Here is a 22,628-nt window from a genome sequence, read left to right as displayed (position 1 = left end):
GTACGTTATCCAAGCTGCTGTTAGAATATGTATTATCAGGTATTTTATTTCTTTGGGGTATGTTTTTGTGAAGATTCCTAACAGGAAGGTTTCTGGTTTCTTCTCTATTTGTAGTTTTGTTATTTGTTCCAACCATTTCTTGATATTAGACCAAAATTTTTTTGCTGCCGGGCACGTCCACCATAAATGATAAAAGGTACCTTGTGATTTTTTGCATTTCCACCATAATGAACTGTTTTTCGGGTGCATTTTTGCCAGTCTTGTGGGCAACATATGCCACCTATAAAACATCTTCATCTGGTTTTCCTTATATGCCACCGCTAATGTTAATTTTGTATTCAGTTGCCATAATTCTTCCCACTTCTCCAAATCTATTGTATATTTAAAGTTTTGCATCCATTTAATCATTGTACTCTTTACTGTTTCCTCCTCCATTTTATATCGCAATAGAAATTTATAGATTTTGCTAATTAGTTTCTCTTCTGAGTCCAATATAATTTTGTCTAGTTCCTGTTTGTCCCTATATATTTCGTATGTTTTTGTGTGTTCCTTGTGTTTAGATTGGATCTGTGTAAAAGTCCACCAGTCAATTTCCCTATTTAGGTCTATTTCCAATTGTTGTTTGGTTTTCAATTTCCCTTGATGTTCAATTAAATCTTTATATCTAATTATATTTTTAGGTTCTGATAAGTTTGGGTGTCTTACCGCCTCTGATGGTGATAGCCAACTTGGAATTTTTGTATATTGTTGTTTTTTAATTTTTAGCCATATTTGTAATAATGCATTCCTAATTGTGTGTCTTTTAAAATAATTATGTGTTTTATATCTTTCGTCCCATAAGAAGGAATGCCAGCCCGCTTGTAGTTCATGTCCTTCAATTGTTAATATTCTGCTGTTTTTTAATTCCATCCAATCCTTTACCCATGATAACACTGCCGCTTGATAATAAAGTTCCCAATCCGGGAGTGCTGTTCCTCCTCTATGTTGAGCCTCGCAGCACGCTCGACAACGCTACCGCGCGATGACATAAGATATACATACACACGGGGTGATGGTGGCACTGGGTGCAGGCGGTCGTGTGCGGGGTGTGGGGTGGAGGTGTCGTGTGCGACGGGTGTAGGGCGGTTCATGAACGTTGCTGCAGAAGAACGCTCCAGAGCACACTGATGCCCGATACGCTGATGAGGGAGGGTGTGGTACTAATAACAAGGGCGTGGTATTAAGGAGGAAATGGAGGTAATGAACGGGCGGGCTATTTAAACGCTCACCGTCAGGGATCCATAGCGCTGATTTCATTCGTTTTTGTGAATCGCAGCATGTGTCTGGAAGCCGACGTGAATAAACCAGCATTTTGCAAAGAGCTGAACTGTGTTTGCTGAGTTTTGATTGCATCTTGCACGGAACTACTGAGACTCTATCTTTTGTGTCTTGAAGTAGCTTAAATTTAATTCGTGGTCGTTTCCCCTGCCATATAAATTTGGAAGTAATCTTATTCAATGTTTCAAAAAAAAATTTCTCTAATTTTATTGGAGCGACCTGAAATAGATATAAAAGTTTTGGTAGGATAATCATTTTAGTAGTGGAAATTCTTCTCATTAGCGAGATCTGTAGGTTTCTCCAATTATCCAAATCTTATTTACCTGTATTATTAATTTATCATAATTATTTTCTTTTATTGACGAGCTTCTTGCTGACAGCCAAATCCCTAGGTATTTTATTTTCTTCGTTACTTGAATTTGTATACTGTTCCCCAATTCTTTTTCTTGATTCTTCGTGAGATTTTTTACTATTAATTTCGATTTATTTCTGTTTATTTTTAGCCCAGCCACCTCTCCAAATTCCTCTATCTTCTTAAACAATTTTGGTGCTACTTCTACTGGTTCCTCTACTATAAATACAAGGTCGTCGGCAAAGGCCTGAACCTTGTATTCTTCCCTTATTTTTAGCCCTTTAATTTCATGATCCTCCTTAATTTTTTTTAACAGGGTCTCCAGTGTTAAAATGTACAATAGTGGAGAAAGTGGGCAGCCTTGTCTAACCCCTTTTGTTATATCGAATCGGTCTGTTGTATCGTCATTCATAATTACTCGTGCTGTTTGTTTTGTGTAAATTTCTCCTATAATATTTTCAAATTTTGTTCCGAATTGCATATTCTTTAATTGCCCCTTTAGAAATTTCCAATTTAAATTATCGAATGCTTTTTGGGCATCGAGGAGAACCAGTGACGCTTGTTTCTCCGGATGTGCTTCATAATATTCTAGTGTGTTTATTATTATTCTCATGTTGTTCTTAATTTGGCAGCCCGGCAGAAATCCATTTTGGTCTAGGTGTATATAATTATTCAATACTTTTTAAATTCTTTCCGCTATAATTGTGGCAAATACTTTATAATCTGTGTTCAATAAGGATATTGGTCTATAATTTTGAATTAGTTGATGGTCTGTGTCTTCTTTAGGTATGATAGTGATTATTGCCTCCGTCCAGGTTATCGGGATTTTTGTCTTCTCCAGAGCCTCATTGTATAATTCTAACATAGTTTCTCCTATTGTTTCCTGTACCATTTTGTATAATTCTACTGGCAGCCCATCTGGCCCCGGTGTTTTATTATTTTTTTGCTTTTTCAGTGCAAATTCCAATTCCGTCTTAGTTACTGGCCTGTTTAGCATTTCTCTTTGATCATCTGTAATTACTGGCATTTCTGATCTTTTTATATATTGTTTTATCTTTTCTTCCTCTACTTATTTATTTTATTTATTGAATTTCTATACCGCCCTACTCCCGAAGGACTCAGGGCGGTGTACAGCCATGAAATAAAACACATAAATATACAAAATTTAAAATCGAATAAAATAGATTAAATAAATTTGGCTGAATTTATACCCATAATTTAAAATACCCATAATTTTAAAATACAATTAAAAATTTAAAATTTTCATTTAAAAGGGAGAAAATTTAGGCGAGGCCCGCTTGATGAAATAAAAGCGTCTTCAACTCGCGGCGGAAGGTGCGCAGATCCGGGATCCTCCGTATCTCTGGGGGGAGCTCATTCCAGATCGTCGGTGCCCCCACAGAGAAGGCTCTCCCCCTAGGGGCCGACAGCCGACATTGTTTGGCCGACGGCACCTGGAGGAGCCCCTCTCTGTGGGAGCGTACTGGTCGGTGGGAGGCTGTTGGTGGTAGTAGGCGGTCCCGTAGATAACCAGGTCCTAAGCCATGGAGCGCTTTAAAGGTGGTAACCAGAACCTTGAAGCGCACCCGGAAGACCACCGGGAGCCAGTGCAGCTCGCGCAGGAGAGGTGTTACATGGGAGCTCCATGTTGCTCCCATAACCACCCGCGCGGCGGCACTCTGCGCCAGTTGGAGCCTCCGGGTGCACCTCAAGGGGAGCCCCATGTAGAGAGCATTACAATAGTCCAGACGAGAGGTGACGAGGGCATGAGTGACTGTGTGTAACGAGTCCCGATCTAGAAAGGGACGTAACTGGCGAATCAGGCGAACCTGATGAAAAATCCTCCCGGTCACGGCCGTCAAGTGCTCTTCTAAAGACAGCCGTGAATCCAGGAGGACGCCCAAGTTACGAGCCCTTTCCGTGGGGGCCAATGATTCGCCCCCAATAGCCAGCGATGGCGTCAACTGGCTATATCGGGACGTCGGAAACCACAGCCACTCGGTCTTGGATGGGTTGAGCCTGAGCCCGTTTCTCCCCATCCAGATCCGTACGGCCTCCAGGCACTGGGACATCACTTCAAGGGCATCGTTGGGGTGATCCGGGGTGGAGATGTACAGCTGAGTGTCGTCAGCGTACAGATGGTACTTCACCCCGAAACCACGGATGATCTCACCCAGCGGCTTTACATAAATGTTGAACAGGAGGGGCGAGAGAACCGATCCCTGCGGCACCCCACATATAAGGGGCCTCGGGGTCGATCTCTGCCCCCCTGTCAACACAGACTGCGACCGGTCAGAGAGAAAGGAGGAGAACCACCGTAAAACGGTGCCTCCCACCCCCAACCCTTCCAGCCGGTGCAGCATGATACCATGGTCGATGGTATCAAAAGCCGCTGAGAGGTCTAACAGGACCAGGACAGAGGAACAACCCCTGTCCCGAGCCCTCCAGAGATCATCAACCAACGCGACCAATGCCGTTTCCGTGCTGTACCCAGGTCTGAAGCCCGACTGGAACGGATCTAGATACGACGCTTCATCCAGGTACTGGGGTAGCTGTCGCGTAACCACACTCTCAACAAGCTTCGCAACAAAGCAAAGGTTGGAGACTGGACGATAGTTAGCCAATACTGCCGGGTCCAGGGAAGGCTTCTTGAGGAGAGGCCTTACCACCGCCTCTTTCAGGGCGGCGGGGAAGACACCCTCACCCAACGAAGCATTTATAATCCCCTGGAGCCAGCCTCGCGTCACCTCCCGGGAAGCCAGCACTAACCAGGAGGGACACGGGTCCAACAAACATGTGGTCGCGTTCAATCTACCCAGAATCCTGTCCACGTCATCTGGGGTCACAGGATCAAACTCATCCCAGATAACAGTCTCAAGACCTGTCTCCATCACCCTCTCTGGATCTATCGCGTCAGAGTCCAGACCTGCCCGAATCTGAGTGATTTTGTCATACAGATACTGAACAAAATCCTCGGCTCTTCCCTCCAAGGGGTCCTCCCGCGCTTCCTGGTGGAGCAGGGAGCGGGTCACCCTAAACAGGGCGGCCGGGCGATTATCTGATGACGCAATAAGAGCAGCAAAATGAGAACACTTTGCTGCTTTTATCGCCACTAGGTAACTCCTAATATGAGATCTTACCAGTGTTCGGTCAGATTCAGAAAGACTAGCCCTCCAACAGCTCTCTAGGCGTCTTTTCCGGCGCTTCATCTCCCTCAGCTCCTCGGTGAACCAAGGAGCCAGGCGAGATCGGCGCCGGGTCAGAGGCCGCAAAGGCACGACTCGATCCAGGGCTCCAGCCGCCGCCCTATCCCAGGCGGCAACTAGGTCCCCAGATGAGGCGTGAGCCAGAACCTCCGGGATTGGCCCAAGTTCCATCTGGAACCTATCAGGTTCCATCAGGCGCCTGGGGCGGTACCATCTTACCGGTTCCGCCTCCCTGCGGCGGGGTGCTGCGGTTCGAAGGTCAAGGCGAAGGAGCGAGTGATCTGACCATGACAAGGGCTCGATGACTATATCCCCTATCTCGAGATCACTCAACCACTGTCCAGAGACAAAAACCAAGTCCAGTGTGTTTCCCCCAGTGTGCGTAGGGCCATGAATTAGTTGGGTCAGGTCCATGGCCGTCATGGAAGCCATGAACTCCCGAGCCACCTCAGACGCCTCACCCACGGATGGCAGGTTGAAATCCCCCATGACCATAAGTCTGGGAGTATCAACCGCCACCGCGGCAATAACGTTGAGTAGCTCGGGCAGGGCTGCCGCCACGTGGCAGGGAGCCAGGTACGTGATCAGCAAACCCATCTGAACCCCATGGCCCCACTTCACAAGGAGGGACTCACAACCGGCTGTCTGAGGTACAGTGGTCTCCCTCGGCCTAAGGCCTTCTCTAATAATAACCGCTACTCCCCCGCCCCTCCCCTGCGACCTTGGCTGATGGAATGCGTGGAAGCCTGGTGGGCACATTTCTACCAGAGGGACCCCTCCCTCTGGGCCCAACCAGGTCTCCGTAATACCCGCCAGGTCCGCTCCCCCCTCGTAAACAAGATCACAAATGAGGGGGGCTTTATTTACTACAGACCTAGCGTTGCACAACATCAGGCGAAGGCCCGGGCCCTGGAGGTCTGAGCTACCTGGAGAACGGGTGGAGCCTTGGGGGCCGGAGCACTCTACCGCTTGAAGACAGCGGGTGCGTGCTCCCTTAACATGATATGGCCCCCTGCTCCCGCCATATCTACCTCTCCCACACACAGTACCGATGGTAGAAACGCAGTCTGGACCAGCTCGACCCCCTCCGGATCCCCCACCACCCCCGCCGAACGTCCTGGCCAAGCCCGATTCTCCCCCTAGTGGGTTATCCCCCAAACCCACAACCCTAATTCCAATCCCACCCCCCTCCCCCCTCCCAGAACCCCTTAAAAGTTTAAACAAGGACAATTTTAAAAAACCCCGCAGCCCCCTCTTTGCAGCATGCAAAGTCTTCTTGTTATATATAAACTTCTTCTTGTTTATATAGATTTGCATAAAATGTCTGAATAATTCATTTTTTCGCCTCTCTACTGTATTGAGTTTCCCCTTTTTCATCTCTAAGTTGGTGTATCATTCTTTTATCTTTGTCTTTTTTCAATTTGTACGCCAGCCATCTCCCTGTTTTGTTCGCAAACTCAAAGTAATTCTGTTTGGCCATTTTTATTTTCTGGGCTAATTCTTTTTGGTTTATCAAATTTAATTTATGTTTAATTGTTTTCCATTCCTCTTTTATTTTTTTGTTATGAGGCTGTTCTTGTAGTTTATGTTCTATAATTTTTAATTCTTCATATATTTTATCTAGCTGTTGCTTTCTCTCTTTATTTTTCTTCCCTATGTATGCGATAGTCAAGCCCCTTATATATAATTTTATCGTATCCCAGGTATTCTGTAGAGAAGTATCCTCTTTTTTGTTTATTTTAAAAAATGATTCTAATTCTTTTTCTAACATGTGTTTAAATTCCTTTTGTTTACATATCCTTTGATTCATTGTCCACCTCCTAAACCTTTTTTTCCCTTTCCAGTCTACAAGAATTGGGTTATGATCTGCCCATTGATTTACTTCTATCTCTATTTTTTCTACCCCAGTTCTAATATTCGCAGTCATCCAGGCCATGTCAATTCTAGACCAGGATTGGTGGGGATGAGAGTAGAAAGTAAATTGGTTCTCATCTTCGTGTGTTTCCCTCCAAACATTTCTCAAATTTATTTCCATGGCCATGTCAAAAAATTCTTTTGGGAGTATTTCTTTTTTTTCCTTATTATTTTTTTTTGCCACTTTTGTAATCTTTTTTCACATCTACTATCGCATTGTAGTCTCCAATTAAACAAATATCTTCGTATTCTAATTCTACTATTTTTTTGTGTATTCCCTTAAAAAACTCCTTTTGGCTTTGATTGGGGGCATATATTACTACTAATAATATTTTCCTGTTTTCTAGTACTAACTCAATCATCACGGTTCTGCCTTCCTCGTCTGCATATAATAATTTCGAATCTATTCTTTCTTTTACATAAACCGCTACGCCTCTTTTCTTTTTTTGAATCAGAGATGTATATAATTTTCCTAATTTTGGATTTTATAATATTTTTTGGTACCCTTTTTTAATGTGTACCTCCTGTAGGCATATCACGTCTGCTCCTAATTTTTGTAGTTTTGTAAATATTTGAGATCTTTTCTTCAGTGCATTTAGTCCATATATATTTACAGAAAAAAGTTTCATTGCCTCTTCCATTGCCTAATGTATTTGTTTTTTGGTATATCTTGTTTCCATACGCGTTTTTGATTTTGCACCTTCTCTTTCCTCCCTTTCTTTCTCTTGGCTTTTTCTTACTTCTTTCTCTTGCACCGCTTCTGTTTGCTCCTCTTCCTGACTTCTACTTTCTATTTCTTCTTTACTTTCCTGTTCCTCCTCCAGGCTGAAGTGCACGTTATAGAATTCCCTTGCTTTTCCTGGTATGTCTATTTTATATTTTTTATCTTCCCAGGTAACCAAGATCCCCTCCAGAGTTAACCATCTAAACATTATTTTATATCTATTCAATTGAGTTGTTAAAAACTGGTACTGTTGACGTTGGTTTCTGATTCTTCAGGGTATTTGTTTTAGGATCGTGATTTCTTTTCCTTTATATGTCAGCGTTTCTTCCCTGGACTTTCTGTATACCTCATCTCTAATTGATCGTTTCGAGAATCTAACATGCACTTCTGTCGCCAGACAATGTCTTCTTATATAATTTGTATGTACACTATATATTTCGTCTAATTGTCCTTTTATTTCTAGTTTGTCTTTTTGTATTATTCCTGACACTATCTCCGTCATTTTTTCTCCCAAGTCTTCATCTTTTTCTTCTATTATATTTTGAAAACGGAGAAAATATGAAGCTTTCTCCATCTCGAGCATTGCTATTGAGTCAGACAGTTCCTTATTTAATTGAGAAGTTTTTTGCTCTATTGCCTCCACTTTTGTCTCTACTTGGTCTATTTTTGTTTCTGCTTTTCTGATTCTTTGTTCGTTTTCTGTTATTGATTGTTGGATATCTCCAATTTTGTCATTCATATTTTTAATATCCTCTCTCACTTCTCCAATTTCATTTTTAATCTCTGCGTGAAACGTTCTTATTTCTTCATGATTTTCTGCTATTTTTTCTTGTGTTTTTAATAATGTTTCCTGGATCATTGAAAACATGCTCTGCATGGCATTTAGTGTCAGTTCCAGTTTTTCTTTCTCCTTTTCTTTTCCTACCATGCTATCTAATGTTTTTTGCTGTAGTGGTGATGCCACCATTGTTGTGGTATTTAGCGCTGGTTTCTTCCCTGTTTTCGTTATGGTAGAAGTTGTTGACATTTTTAGTGTGCATGTAAAGCTTTCCCACACTAACATATAATTCTTAATCGTTACTTTCCTTTCTCTGTATCCACACACCTTTGTTACTTCTATCAATATAGAATTTCCACACTTTAATCACACTATCATTAATTATTAATCACTTAACAGTACTTAATTAAATTGGAAATTTTTAATGGGGCAATTAAAAATTATGCAATTCAGAACAAAATTTGAAAAAATCATAGGAGAAATTTATACAAAACAAACAGCAAAAATAATCATGAATGACGACACGACAGACCAATTCGACATAACAAAAGGGGTTAGGCAAGGATGCCCACTTTCTCCACTATTGTATATTTTAACATTGGAGATCTTGTTAAAAAAGGTCAGGGAAGATCAAGAAATTAGAGGGTTAAAAATAAGGAGAGAAGAATACAAGGTTCAGGCTTCTGCTGATGACCTGGTATTTATAGTAGAGGAACCATTAGAAGTAGCACCAAAACTGTTTAAGAAAATAGAGGAATTTGGAGAAGTGGCAGGACTAAAAATAAATAAAAATTAATCGAAATTAATAACAAAAAAACTTACGAAGAATCAAGAAAAAGAATTGGAGAACAGTATACAAATTCAAACAACGAAGAAAATAAAATACTTAGGGATCTGGTTGTCAGCAAGAAGTTCCTCAATAAAAGAAAACAACTATGATAAATTAATAATACAGATAAAGAAAGATTTGGATAATTGGAGAAACCTACAGATTTCACTAATGGGAAGAATTTCCACCATTAAAATGAATATCCTACCAAAACTTTTATATTTATTTCAGGTCACTCCAATAAAATTAGAGATTTTTTTCCCCGAAACATTAAATAAGATAACTTCCAAATTTATATGGCAAGGGAAGAGACCATGAATCAAACTCAAGTTACTACAAGATACAAAAGATAGAGGTGGAACAGCACTCCTGGATTGGGAACTTTACTATCAAGCAGCTGTGTTATCATGGGTAAAAGAGTGGATGGAATTAAAAAACAACAGAATACTAACAATCGAAGGACACGAATTACAAATGGGCTGGCACTCTTTTCTATGGGATGAGAGATATAAAACACATAACTACTTTAAAAGACACACAATTAGGAATGCACTATTACAAGTTTGGCTAAAAATCAAAAGACAGCACTATACAAAAATTCCGATTTGGCTTTCACCATTAGAAGCGGTAAGGCACCCAAATTTAACAGAATTTTAAAAAGTAATTAGCTATAAAGATTTAATTGATCAACAGGGGAAATTGGAAACAAAACAACAATTGGAAATAGACATAAATAGGGAAATCGACTGGTGGACTTTCACACAGATCCAATCTAAACATAAGGAACACACAAAAATACATGAAATATTTAGAGAAAAACAAGAACTAGATAAAATTATATTAGAATAAGAAGAGGAGTTAATTAGTAAAATGTACAAATTCTTGTTGCGATACAAAATGGAGGAGGAAACAGTGAAGGATACAATGATTAAATGGATGCAAAATTTTAAATACACAATAGATTTGGAGAAGTGGGAAGAGCTATGGCAAGTGAATACAAAATTAACATTAGCGGTGGCATATAAGGAAAACCAGTTGAAGGTGTTCTACAGATGGCATATGTCACCCACAAGACTGGCAAAAATTAACCCGAAAAATAGCACAGTATGTTGGAAATGCAAGAAATCACAATGTACCTTTTATCATCTATGGTGGACGTGCCCAGCAGCAAAGAAATTTTGGTCTAATATTAAGAAATGGTTGGAACAAATAACAAAACTACAAATAGAGAAGAAACCAGAAACCTTCCTGCTAGGAATTTTCACAAAAACATATCCCAAAGAGATTAAATACTTGTTGATACACATCCTAACGGCAGCACGAATAACATACACAAAAAATTGGAAACAGGAAAAAATTCCAACGGAAGAACTAATAGATAAAATCGTACAATGTGCTGAAATGGATAGATTAACAAAAGAAATTAAGGAAAAAGAAGAGACAGATTATTATAGAATATGGAATACAGTAAATGGTATCAATGGCTTAACACCATCAACAAAGAAACATAACTATAAGAAGTGTTAAGGATATTGTTGTGTTACCAACCAGCAGAGCAAGTGCACAGAGAAACGGTACTGAGAGCAATGAATACAATACATACAAACTGGTTTAACAAAGGTTTTACTTTGTAGTGAAAAACAATTGCATAGTCTTTTAGTCAATCCAAGTCTTTAGCCATTCAAATCAATCCGAAGTTACAGATAGCTTCTTACCAGACAAACAGCAGTCGGTAATAAACAGCAATTCACGCTGGTAACAAATCACGCTGGTAGCAGATCCATCCACTTCTTCACACACGACAGTAACAGTCCAAACCAACAAGCCAAGCAGCAAGTCACGCAATGATGAGAGCAGGTCCAACAATGACTATAGCTCAGCTTCCTTCTTATATACAGTTTACACTAGTAATTATCCACTTAAGATAAGTGAAGTCAGCAGTGCAATGACTCAACAGTACAATTATGATAATTACAGTCAGCATTCAGTCAGCAGTCATTAGACATTACAATGACTCAGCAGTACAATTACTCAGCATTACATTTAAAGTGATAGAACACATATATTGCCTGGACAACTTGTTAGGTTTACACCATATCCTAACATGAAGTACAAAACAAAGATGTAAATATGTATATAAATAATTCCTTATAGGTATATAAATATGAATATGGAAATCCAAAAAACAATGGTATAATCAAAACACATAGATCTCTAAAGGGGGAAGCCCAAGGAGAAAAAGGAAAAGGAAAGGAATATAGAAGAGAGGGGAATAGGAGAAAACTACTAGGTTAAGGAAAAGGGGAAGAAATACAATAGTATTAGTTGGAAAACCACTATGAAACAATGCTTACAAAGAATAATTTATCTTTATGTCGTATGATGTGTAAATGTTTTTTTATCTTTATGTTGTATGTTGTGTAAATGTTTTATTTATGTTTTAATAAAGTTTATAAATTAAAAAAAAAGAAAATATTGCAAGATGGATAAACTAATTATGTTACTATTTTATGATTAATATTGATATGTTTATTAAAATTACTAGTATGATTATGGTTATTGTTGTACCTTTACTTAAAATTAATTATGCCCAGACAACACGCTGTTCAGATAGACATGGGATTTTTTATGTTTTTAATGAAAAAATGCACCAATAAAACATATATTCAAAAAAAAAAAGATCTTTTTGGATCTTGAGTTTGTCTTTTGGGGTGTTGACTATTCCTGTCAGCTTAGTGTCAGCTGCAAATTTGATGAGTTCCCCTTCAATTCCCTCATCTAGATCGTTTATGAAGATATTGAAGAATACTGGGCCTAAAACGGAACCCTGGGGTACCCCACTGCTTACCTCCATGTGGATATAGTTCTGTTGAGGACTACACGTTGAGTATGATTTGTCAGCTTTGCAGTTTCTGGCTATCTGCTGATATTCTGCTTTAGTTATGTGCCGCCCTGAGTCTCCGGAGAAGGCGGCATATAAATTGAACTAATAAATAATAAATGTGTTCCTCTTTCCATTTTTTGTACTTATCCTTTTTGTGTTTCAGTTTATCAGAGAGATCTTTGTGCAACTATGCTGGATGACATAGTTGTCAGCTAGGTTGGTCAGAAACCTGTTTGATCTCTCACTTGATGCAAAATTAGTCTTCCAGTTGATGTCAGGGTAATGGAAGTCCCCCATTACTATTGTAGTGTGAGTCCTACATATATTTGTTAATTGGTTAGCAAAAAGGATATCTATTTTTTCTGCTTGATTGGGTGGCCTATAGTATACACCTATGGCCATGTCATTCTTTTTTTTCTTTTATGTTGACCCATATGCATTCTAGGAGGTTTTCATCTTTGGTTTCATGAATTTCTGTGGCAATATAGTGGTCTTTTACATATAATGCAACTCCACCTCCTCTTTTATGGGGTCTGGGGTTTTTAAAAAGATTTTTGAACAGTTTGTATCCTTCTGTCAATGTGTTCCAGTCATGGGTTTTATCCAGGGGTGAAATCTGAACCGGTTTGCTACCGGTTCATTGGCCACACATTTGCCCTATGCTCCAAGCACACGCTGCGCACATGCATGTGCACCAAACGCACACTGTATGTGCATGTGTAGTGTGCACCAAACACGCGCTGCACGTTTAAAAAGCTACCGGTTCGGGCAAACCGGTAGTTAGCTACCAGTTCGGTTGAACCCGTAGTAAAAAAAAGCTACCGGTTCAGTAGTGCAGTACACACCAAAAGGAGGCTTGGGCGGCTTGGGAAGGTAAGTAGAACAGCGAGGGGGGAGAATCAGCTGTGGTGCGCGGTTTAGCTTCGCTATAAAGCAGGAAATCCTGCTTTCTAGCAAAGCTAAACCCCGCGGCACAGGTGATCATCGGACCATAGCTTTTTTTTACTACCAGTTCACCTGAACCGGTAGTTTTTATCGCTACCGGTTCACTCGAACCAGAGCAAACCGGTAGCATTTCACCCCTGGTTTTATCCCACCAAGTTTCAGTAATTGCAACTATATCATATCTACACTCGTGTATTAATAATTCAAGTTCACCCTGTTTGTTCCCCAAACTTTGAGCATTTGTATATAGGCATTTGAGATCTTTATGTCTGACTCTAGGTATGCTTCCTATATCTCTTATTTGATGTTTGAGTTTGTCTTCCTTCCCATCCCTCCTTACCTCATTATTTGATTTATTTTCTAGGGGATTTGCTTGGAATTAAGTCCTGCAGATCCTAAAGATTGGTCACCCTCCCCCCTCAAATTTTGTTTAAAGCCCTCCTGATAAATTGAGCCAGTCATTTCCCAAAAACATTCTTCCTGGTTTTTGTGAGGTGCAGCCCATCCCTTGCCAAAAGCCCATCATGGAGGTAGTGCAGACCATGGTCCAGGAATCCAAAGTTCTCTTGGCAACACAAACCCTTTAGCCAGTGGTTCACTTCCAAAATCCTTTGTTCTCTTACTGGATGTTGACTTTTCATTGGAAGCACAGATGAAAAAACTACCTGTGCACCTAACTGCTTAACTTTCTTGCTTAGCTGTTCGTAATCACTCAATATTGTTTTCAGGTTCATTTTCGTGGCATTCATCCCTATGCCAATTGCGTCTGATGTCTCCCAGCTGTGGGATAGCCATGCTGTGCTGAGCCGGTCCTCGTTTTGTCCCTGACTGGGTAGAGAGGTGCCTGCACCCCGCTGATTCCTCTGCCAGGTCCTGGATCGGGGAAGGTGAACGTAGGTTGCGCTAAGCTCCATCTCACTTGAGGAGGTTGGGAGGGGGGTGCATAACTTCCCACTTCCATCTGTTCAAAACGCTCAGGGAGCCTGGTTAATGATTGGTTTAGTGATGGGGGCAACAGGTTCCAGTCCTGGGAATCTCAGGATCCCAAAGCTGACTCCCTCCTCCACTCTGGCTCATGGGGTGACTTCATTGGGCTGGGAGTGGCACGATATCCAGGTGGTCTCTCCTCTGGTCCCCTTTCTGGAGTTGGATCAGACTGGCAACTTTTCCAGGAATCTGATTCCTTGGGCCAAGCTCCTAGCCTTTGGGCCTCCTCTGCAGCCTCAATGGATCACACCATTTCTTCAGAAGGAGAAAACATGGTGTCAGTAAATCCTTGAGTATTCATCCCCATGGCCCCCTCTGCGCTCTCTTCTTTCTCCTCCATTTTCACTGAGTCTTCTCACCACCCGAGGTTTAGGTAGATGCTGGGGCTCAGCACCCGACAGTCCCCTTTTGGGGTGCCATTATGCTTTAAGGCAGATTCGGGTTAATGTCAGCGTTCCAGAAAACCACGCAACTCCAAGTAAAAACTCTGAAGCAAGCATTTTTCAAAGTTCTATTTACTAGAATAGGTAACCTGGCACATCTTGGAAAACCTGAATCTGAGAGGTCTGGATTTTTCCCCCAGTAAATCAAAACCCTGAAAACCATCCCCTCACTCCTCAGTCGATCACATGCTTCAATCACCATCCGTCCCATCTCGAGACAGCACTCTGGCCACTCCTTCTCCAGATGCAGGATCGGCTTGACCTTGACCGACAGGAAGAATGCTATTATGTCTACAGACAACCCCTCTACTAAATCCCCCCTCCTACTTTCCCACACACGAGAAGGTGGCAGCATGGAAGCTTCCGGCCTAATATGGCTTCCAAAGCTGACACCCAAGCTAAGTATCCCTAGGGCGGGAAACGGATTGGTCCAGGACCCAGTCAACTGGAAGCACCTGCTGCAGCACCCTCCTGCCAAACACTGCATCAGCCGAGGCAAATTTATCAAGTTTGTAGTTCCTGATGAAAGGTGAGGGTGTAGTCCAGGTAGCAGCTCTGCAGATTTCCAGGATTGAGGCTTGTGTAGCCCAGGCCGCCATGGTTGCTGTGCTCCGTGTTGAGTGCGCCATAATACAGCCGGGCTGAGGCCTGGCCTGATGTTCGTAGGCCAATGCTTTGACCCAACAGCCAATCGTGCATGGCGTCACCCTGGAACCCATGGATCTGGGGTGAAATGAAGCAAATAATGATTCGGTTTTCCGGAATGAAACTGTTCTGGCAATGTACTTGCGCAGGGCCCTGCGTACATCTAAGGTGTGCCAACGTCGTTCCCTGGGATGTCTGGGATTTGGGCAAAAATCAGGTAGAATAACCTCCTGGGCCCAATGGAACCAGGTGTTGATTTTGGGAACGAACCTTGGGTCCAGTCGAAGTATATCTCTATCGGAGTGAAATATGCACTAGTCCTTGCAAACAGAAAGGGCTACCATTTCTGAAATTTGTCTAGCAGATGTTATTGCGATTAGAAAAGCAACTTTGAATGTTAAGAGTCTAAGACTGGGAGACCCCAATGGCTCAAACGGCGGGGAAGTCAATGCCTGTAACACCAGCGACAGATCCCATGATGGGTATCTATGGACTGGTGGTGGTTGTAAGTTGGATGCCCCTTTTAAGAAACTATGGACCCTCAGGTGCTGGGAGAGGGTCAATGTGTCGTTGCTAGGTAGTGTTGTGGCCCCGCCCTCCGAGCCTATCTCATCGGAGGAAGAAGGCTCCGAACATGAAGAAGAGGAGTCGGCCAGGCTTCCCTCTCCAGGTCCCTCCCCTCTGGCACTGCCTCAAGTGCCGGCTGAGGAAGAGGAGATTAGCCAGGAGCCAGGTGTCTCCGATGAGAGCGAGGGAGGTGATCTGTCGTTCCTGGATCCACGCCAACGAAGGCATGATAAACGGTTGCAGCAGTTAAGGAGGCGTGCCAGGGATTATAACTGAGTCACTGGACCACACCCCAGAGACTATATAAGAGAGTGTGGTGGCCATTTAAGACTCTGTGACGAACAAAAACTAACTCTGGCTAGTCACTTGAACAACGCTTAAAGCTGCCGAAAGGTTTCTTGTTTGGAACTGGACTATTTATAAAATGTGTGTATTTCTGTTTATCTGGTGAAGGGATATTCCGTTTATTGAAGTAAAAGCACTTGGCAGTCGGTGCTCGTATTGCTGCCAAGTTTCTGATAACAACCTGTGTGCGTGCCAAGTGCTTTCTTAACCCTCGGCTGGCTGTATGTGTGTGTGTGGAGACGGGGACAGAACAGGTAGGAAAGTAGCCAATGCCACTACCTGCCGGCAGAGAGTGTTAGTGGCAAGTCCTTTATCCAAACCTTCTTGGAGAAAATCCAAGATATGTGGAATGGATGCTGATGTGGGAACCAGTCCAGCTTTGGTACACCAACGGCAAAATGAGGTCCATGTGGCTTTGTAGATGCGGTTCGTGGGCAGACGACGGGAAGCCTGAATGGTAGAAATGACTTTTGTAAAAAATTCGTCTTTCCTTAGGATCTCCCTTTCAAGTTCAAGATGGCCAATTGGAGCCACTGAGGCTCCGGGTGGAGGACGGCCCCCTGGCTGAGTGAGATCCTGTCTGGAGGTATTTTCCAAGGTGGAGATATGGACAGATTCACTAGATTGCGCAGTTTCCATTCTGCTGGATCGATGGTGGACCTGCTTAACCAGTCTGCTGTGGTGTTGGAGACTCTGGAGATGTGTTTGGCTTGGAGTGAGAGTAGATGTTTCTCCGCCCATAGTCCCAGCTCCGTAGCTTCACGCATCAGAGCCCTGGAGTGGGTGCCCCCCCTGACGGTTCACGTGCACTTTGGTGGTAACATTGTCTGTCAGCAAGAGCACATGGTTGCCCAACAACAGTTGTTGGAAGTGGTGTAGCGCCAGGTGCGTTGCTCTCAACTGCAGCCAATTGATATCATTTAAGAGGTCCTCTGCAGTCCAACGCCCCTGGATCACACTGGAATGCAGGTGGGCACCCCAGCCAAAGAGGCTGGCATCCATGGTCAGGACTAGCCGGGAGGACTCCGTAAAGAGGCAGCCCCTTGTCATGGCGGTCGATGTCCACCACTTTAGGGATCTAATTACCTTTTGAGGTACCTTGATCCGTGTGTTGGAGTTGCTGAGACCAACTTTTTGAGATGGTAGAAGGAGCCACTGAAGGGGCCGAGAATGTAATCTCTCCCAGGGCATTATTGTGAGGCAGGAGATCATTTTCCCCAGTAATTGGGATAGGAGTGCCAGTGGGACTTGCCGGAGTGCCTTGACTCGTTTGACCGTGGACCGAATGCTGGTTAAGCGTTCTGGAGAAAGAAAGACTTGACAGCTCAGGGTATCGATCTTTGCTCCCAAATGGATCAGATTGGTGGAGGGAGTCATGTGGCTCTTCTGCAGGTTCACAGTGAAGCTGTGTTCCTGAAGGGTTTGGATTGTAATATGGTCTCGCCTCTCTTGTTGAGGAGATGCCGTCTGTATTAATGTCATCTAAGTAATATTGGATTCTGATGGGCCTCACCCGCAGGTGGGCCGCCACTACTCCCAGTAGTTTGGTAAAGGTCCTTGGGGCAGAAGAGAGTCCGAAGGGCAGTGCCCTGTATTGGAAATGAGCTCCTGCATAGCAGAACCTGAGGAACCTCCTGTGAGATGTTCTGATGGGAATATGGAGGTATGCTTCCTTGAGATCGATTGATGTTAAGAAATCTCCCTGTCTGATGCAACCGAGGATGGAATGCAGAGATTGCATCTTGAAGCATCTTTATTTGACGTGTACATTGAGTTTTTTCAAATCTAGGATGGCCCTGTTTCCACCCAACTTCTTTTGAACCAAGAAAAGAATTGAATAGAAGCTGAAACCCTGATGATGTACAGGGACCGATTCAATTGCCTGAATGGTCAGTAAATGCTGAATTTTGGCTTCCATCAGAGATCTCTTGGTGGTGTCCTTGGACACCGAGCATTGAATGAAATGCCAAGGAGGTTCGGAGTTGAATTCCAAGGTGAGGCCAAGAGTTACAGTTTGCAATGCCCAGGAATCGGTGGTTGTGCTCTGCCAGTGGCTGGCGAACATCCCGAGATGACCGCCTATGGGGCTTATGTCTAGACAGTCACTTGGTCTGACGGTAAGGTCGGTAGCCGGCTCACCGAAAGGGACATCTGGCCTGTGGTTGTCTGGTGCGGTTCCAAAAGGACTGTCTCTCCTGAGGCCGATCCGTGCCCTGTGGAAAGGACCTGTGGTAGGCCAGGGCCTGAAACCCAGTATCAGGAACCTGAAGGGTCTGTCTACGATAGGGAAAGAAGGATCTCCTATCTGTCCGTCTGTATACCTGGTGAAGAGTTTTTCTCTTTTCCTTGCCTTCCACTAAAATAGGTTCTAAGGCCTCGCCGAAAAGGGTGCCTCCCTTAAAGGGAGCCAATGCCAGTCTCCATTTTGTTTTCATATCAGCTTGCCAATGCCTCAGCCATACGAGGCATCTGGATGTGGTGTTAGATGCTAGGGCACAAGAAGCAAACTTTGCTGAATTGAGGGTTGCGTTCACAGAAAATTCTGCTGCGGTGATGAGTTTATTTAAGTTGTGTTGCAACCGAGTGTCCTCGGGAGATGCACGAGACTGCATTTGTCGAAGCCAGATTAGAGACGTCCTGGTGAAGAAGGACTCTGCTGTGGCAGATCTAATTGCCCAGGCAGCTGCCTGGTGGGTCTTACGGGCAGCAAGCTCTGCCTGCCTGTCTCAGTTTTCAAACCCTCAGCAGAATCCGAAGGGAGGATATTGGAGGTGGCAAGGTTGGCCAGTGGAACATCCACAGTTGGCAACTTCAAGAGTTCCTCCATCTCTTGTTCTGCAGTGTACAGTCGCTTATCCAACCCACTAGGAGCCAAAGCGGTCCCTGGTTGATTCCACTGTCGCTGTATGACATCGACAAAGAGGTGTGGCCAATGTCGCAGCGGCAAGTCGGGTTCTTTAAGAACTCTTGAAGACCCATCAATATCTCTGCAGTCCGGGGGTCCGAAGTGACCTAAGTCATCCTGAAGGGATGATAAACAAGGGGAGCATGGACTGGTCAGCATAGGGGGATCGCAAACTCCCTGTCTGAACCCGAAGAAGCTCCTCAAACCGGACTGCTGAGAAAGCGGCCTTAGAAGTCGCTAGGAAGCTGTGGCAGCAGTAATGAAAGAATAAGAATAAGAATAAGAATAATTTTATTTCTATACTGCCCTTCTTCCGAAGGACTCAGGGCGGTGTAGAGCCTATTAAAAACACAAGACAACATCAGTTAAAATAGTTTAAAATTATTGAATAAATTCGGCTCGATGAGAGCGAACTGGCCAGTGGGAGGCTATTGGTGGCAGAAGTCGGTCTCGAAGGTACCCAGGCCCTGTGCCATGGAGCGCTTTAAAGGTGGTAACCAACACCTTGAATCGCACCCGGAAGACCACTGTGAGCCAGTGCAGCTCGCGCAGGAGGGGTGTCACGTGGGCACAATGGGTTGCTCCCATAACCATGTTTTAATCTGTCTGGGCCAAAATGATTTAATTTGATTTTATCTGGTTTTTAAATTTTTTGTATCTATGTATTTTATTGTTTGGCTGTTCACCGCCCTGAGTCCTTCGGGAGTAGGGCGGTATACAAATCAGATAAACTAAACTAAACTAAACCACCCGCGCGGCCGCATTCTGGACCAGCTGGAGCCTCCAAGTGCTTTTCAAGGGGAGCCCCATGCAGAGAGCATTACAATAGTCCAGCCGGGAGGTGACAAGGGCATGAGTGACCGTGCGCAAGGCGTCTCGGTCCAGAAAGGGCTGCAACTGGCGAATCAGGCGAACCTGATAAAAGGCCCCCCTGGCCACGGCTGTCATATGCTCTTCTAAAGACAGCCGTGCATCCAGGAGGACACCCAGATTGCGAGCCCTCTCCGTGGGGGGCAAGGATTCACCCCCAATAGTCAGCGATGGCACCTGCTGACTATATCGGGACGCCGGAAGCCACAGCCACTCAGTCTTGGAGGGGTTGAGTCTGAGCCTGTTCCTCCCCATCCAGACCCGCACGGCCTCCAGGCAGCGAGACATCACATCAAGGGCATCGTTGGGGTGGTCTGGGGTGGAGATGTACAGCTGAGTATCATCAGCGTACAGATGACACTTCACCCCAAAACCACGGATGATCTCACCCAGCGGCTTCACATAAATGTTGAACAGAAGGGGCGAGAGGACCAACCCTTGAGGCACTCCCCATGCGAGATGCCTTGAGGTCGACCTCTGCCCCCCTGCCAACACAAACTGCGAGCGGTCGGAGAGGAAGGAGGAGACGGTGCCCCCTATTCCTAACCCCTTCAACCGCTGCAACATGATACCATGGTCGATGGTATCAAAAGCCACTGAGAGATCTAATAGGACTAGGACAGAGGAGCAACCCCTGTCCCGAGCCCTCCAGAGATCATCCACCAATGCGACCAATGCCGTTTCTGTGCTGTACCCCTGCCTGAAGCCCGACTGGCACGGGTCCAGATAGATAGCTTCATCCAGGTGTCGGTGTCGAGCCCGCCCTCACGCTCGACACGACTCACCGCCGATCCCTCACCCTGCAGCTTCGGCGGTGGACGGCCAGCGGGCGCAAACGGTGGCACACGGGGGTGGGGCTCGGGGCGCTGGGTTAGGCGGCCAGGTGAGGTGGCGGGGTGCGTCAGATGTAGGACTTCTCGTGGCAGCAGTTTCCCGCATGCAACGTCATCCCAGCTGGAGGATTCCGCCAATGATTTGCTGGTTCGGGGGGGCGGATGGGCATGGCGCGGGCTACGCCCCACAGCAGCTGGGCGGAGAGGCATAAAAACGCTACGAGCTACACGCCCGTAGCGCCGTTTTTAAATCGCTTACGACTGCAGTGTCCTTCGTTGCTACGAAAGTAAACCATCATCCCAAAGCAAAACGTTGTCTACTGGTGATTTGTTGCGTTTCTTCCGTTTCGTGGTCCGAGGATCCTGAGAGGAAAACGGCGCTATTCTTTCTACTTCAGCGGAGGAAACAAACAGACGGATGGCCGAAGGTTTGGATCCTGAGTTGTGCGTGGGGGAGGACTCCGGTGTAGAGCAAGCAGAGGCAAGTGCAGGGGGCTTGGACGAGGCTCCCACCCCTGTCCACCCCTGAGGGGGGAAGGGGGGGAGAAAATGTTTGTATTTCCTATAAAACTTTTCAATAATAAAAAAAAAGAAAACGAAACTTTGAAGATTGTTTTTTTAAAAAAAACCTACTGTGTTCTTAAAAGATAAAAGGAAACTGAAGATTGCTTTAAGTCCCTTGGGAGTTGGGCGGCATAGAAATATGATTAATTAAATTAAATTAAATTAGATTAATTAAATTAAAAAGTTTGCTGTGTTCTTGAAAGCTAGTCTGCAGTGCCATCTAGTGGCAGAAGGGAAAAGATTTTGAGTTGGAAGAAACTCTGACTATAGTTGACCTTGACATTTCGGTAGACTGATAAAGAAAACAGATGTACAAGAGAGAAGACTGGATTTTGAACTTTCCTTTTGGCTTTTAATCTTTTATTATTATTATTCACTGACTGATGATTGCTTTGAAGTTCCGTGTTTTGATTTTTGTTGGTGGATGAAAGGCACTCTATTTTGTGTTTTGTGTCTTTTATTTTTACTTTTTTTTAGGGACCTTTTTTTAATGCCTTTTTAAAAAAAACTAGATTGACAAGAAATTGGATTAAGACTGGAAGAGTCAGAAGAAAATTTTTCCTTTTTTGGTTGTTTGGATTTGTATTTTTATCTTTTACTTTTGGCAGTTGAATTTTCTCTCTCTCTGTCTCTCTCTCTTTTTCCCTCTCTGTTGGAGTATTTGGAAATTTGATTTTTGAGGGAGGTGGTTGATTGGAATTTTTGATTTTTAATTTTTGTATCTCAGCTATTATTATTATTATTATTATTATTATTATTATTATTATTATTATTACCTAATCCAACCATTGGGGAGGATTAGGCACCTGGATTATAAATATGAAGAAATTTATATCACACCCACACCCAACAGCAAGTCCCTCTGTCAGAGATGATGGAATTAAGAAATTTTATACAATTGCTTCATGATGACTTAAAACAAGAAATGAAAGCCATGATTGGGAAAAATGAAGAGAGAATCAAGAAAGTAGAAGAAAAAGCGGAAATGACAGAAAAGAAAGTTGATAAATTAGAAGAAAAATTGGCACCAACTGAAAAGTCAATTATCCTGTTGGAGATGGAACGTTCTGAGTTTTACTTAAGATTCCAAAATATAGAGGAAGAAAAAGGAGAAAATTTACCTGAGATGATTGCTGAGATACTATCAGAAATTTTGGAACAATCCAAGGAAAAGATCTTAAACAAGATTGATGAAGCCTTCAGAGTATACACAAGATATGCAATGAGGAACAAACTACCGAGAGAAGTACATGTAAGATTTACGAAGAAGGAAGTGAAAACAGAGATATTACAAGCAGCAAGAAATACAGCACCGAAACACAAAGATAAAGAAATTGTGGTATTAAGACAAATACCTAGAAGAGTTAGAGAATTGAGGAGAGAATATCAGTTTCTAACAAAGTTCCTAATATTCAAAGGAGTGAATTTTAGATGGTTAATACCGAAAGGAATTTTGGTGACATGGCAAGAACAAAGACATAGACTTGACTCCATTGAAAAAGCAAAACTATTTTATCAAC

This window comes from Pituophis catenifer, unplaced genomic scaffold, assembly GCF_029215685.1.
Source record: "Pituophis catenifer annectens isolate HBS135680 unplaced genomic scaffold, rPitCat1.0.hap2 SCAF_5, whole genome shotgun sequence".
NCBI classification, from domain to species: domain Eukaryota; kingdom Metazoa; phylum Chordata; class Lepidosauria; order Squamata; family Colubridae; genus Pituophis; species Pituophis catenifer.
This window is presented reverse-complemented; position numbering follows the sequence as displayed.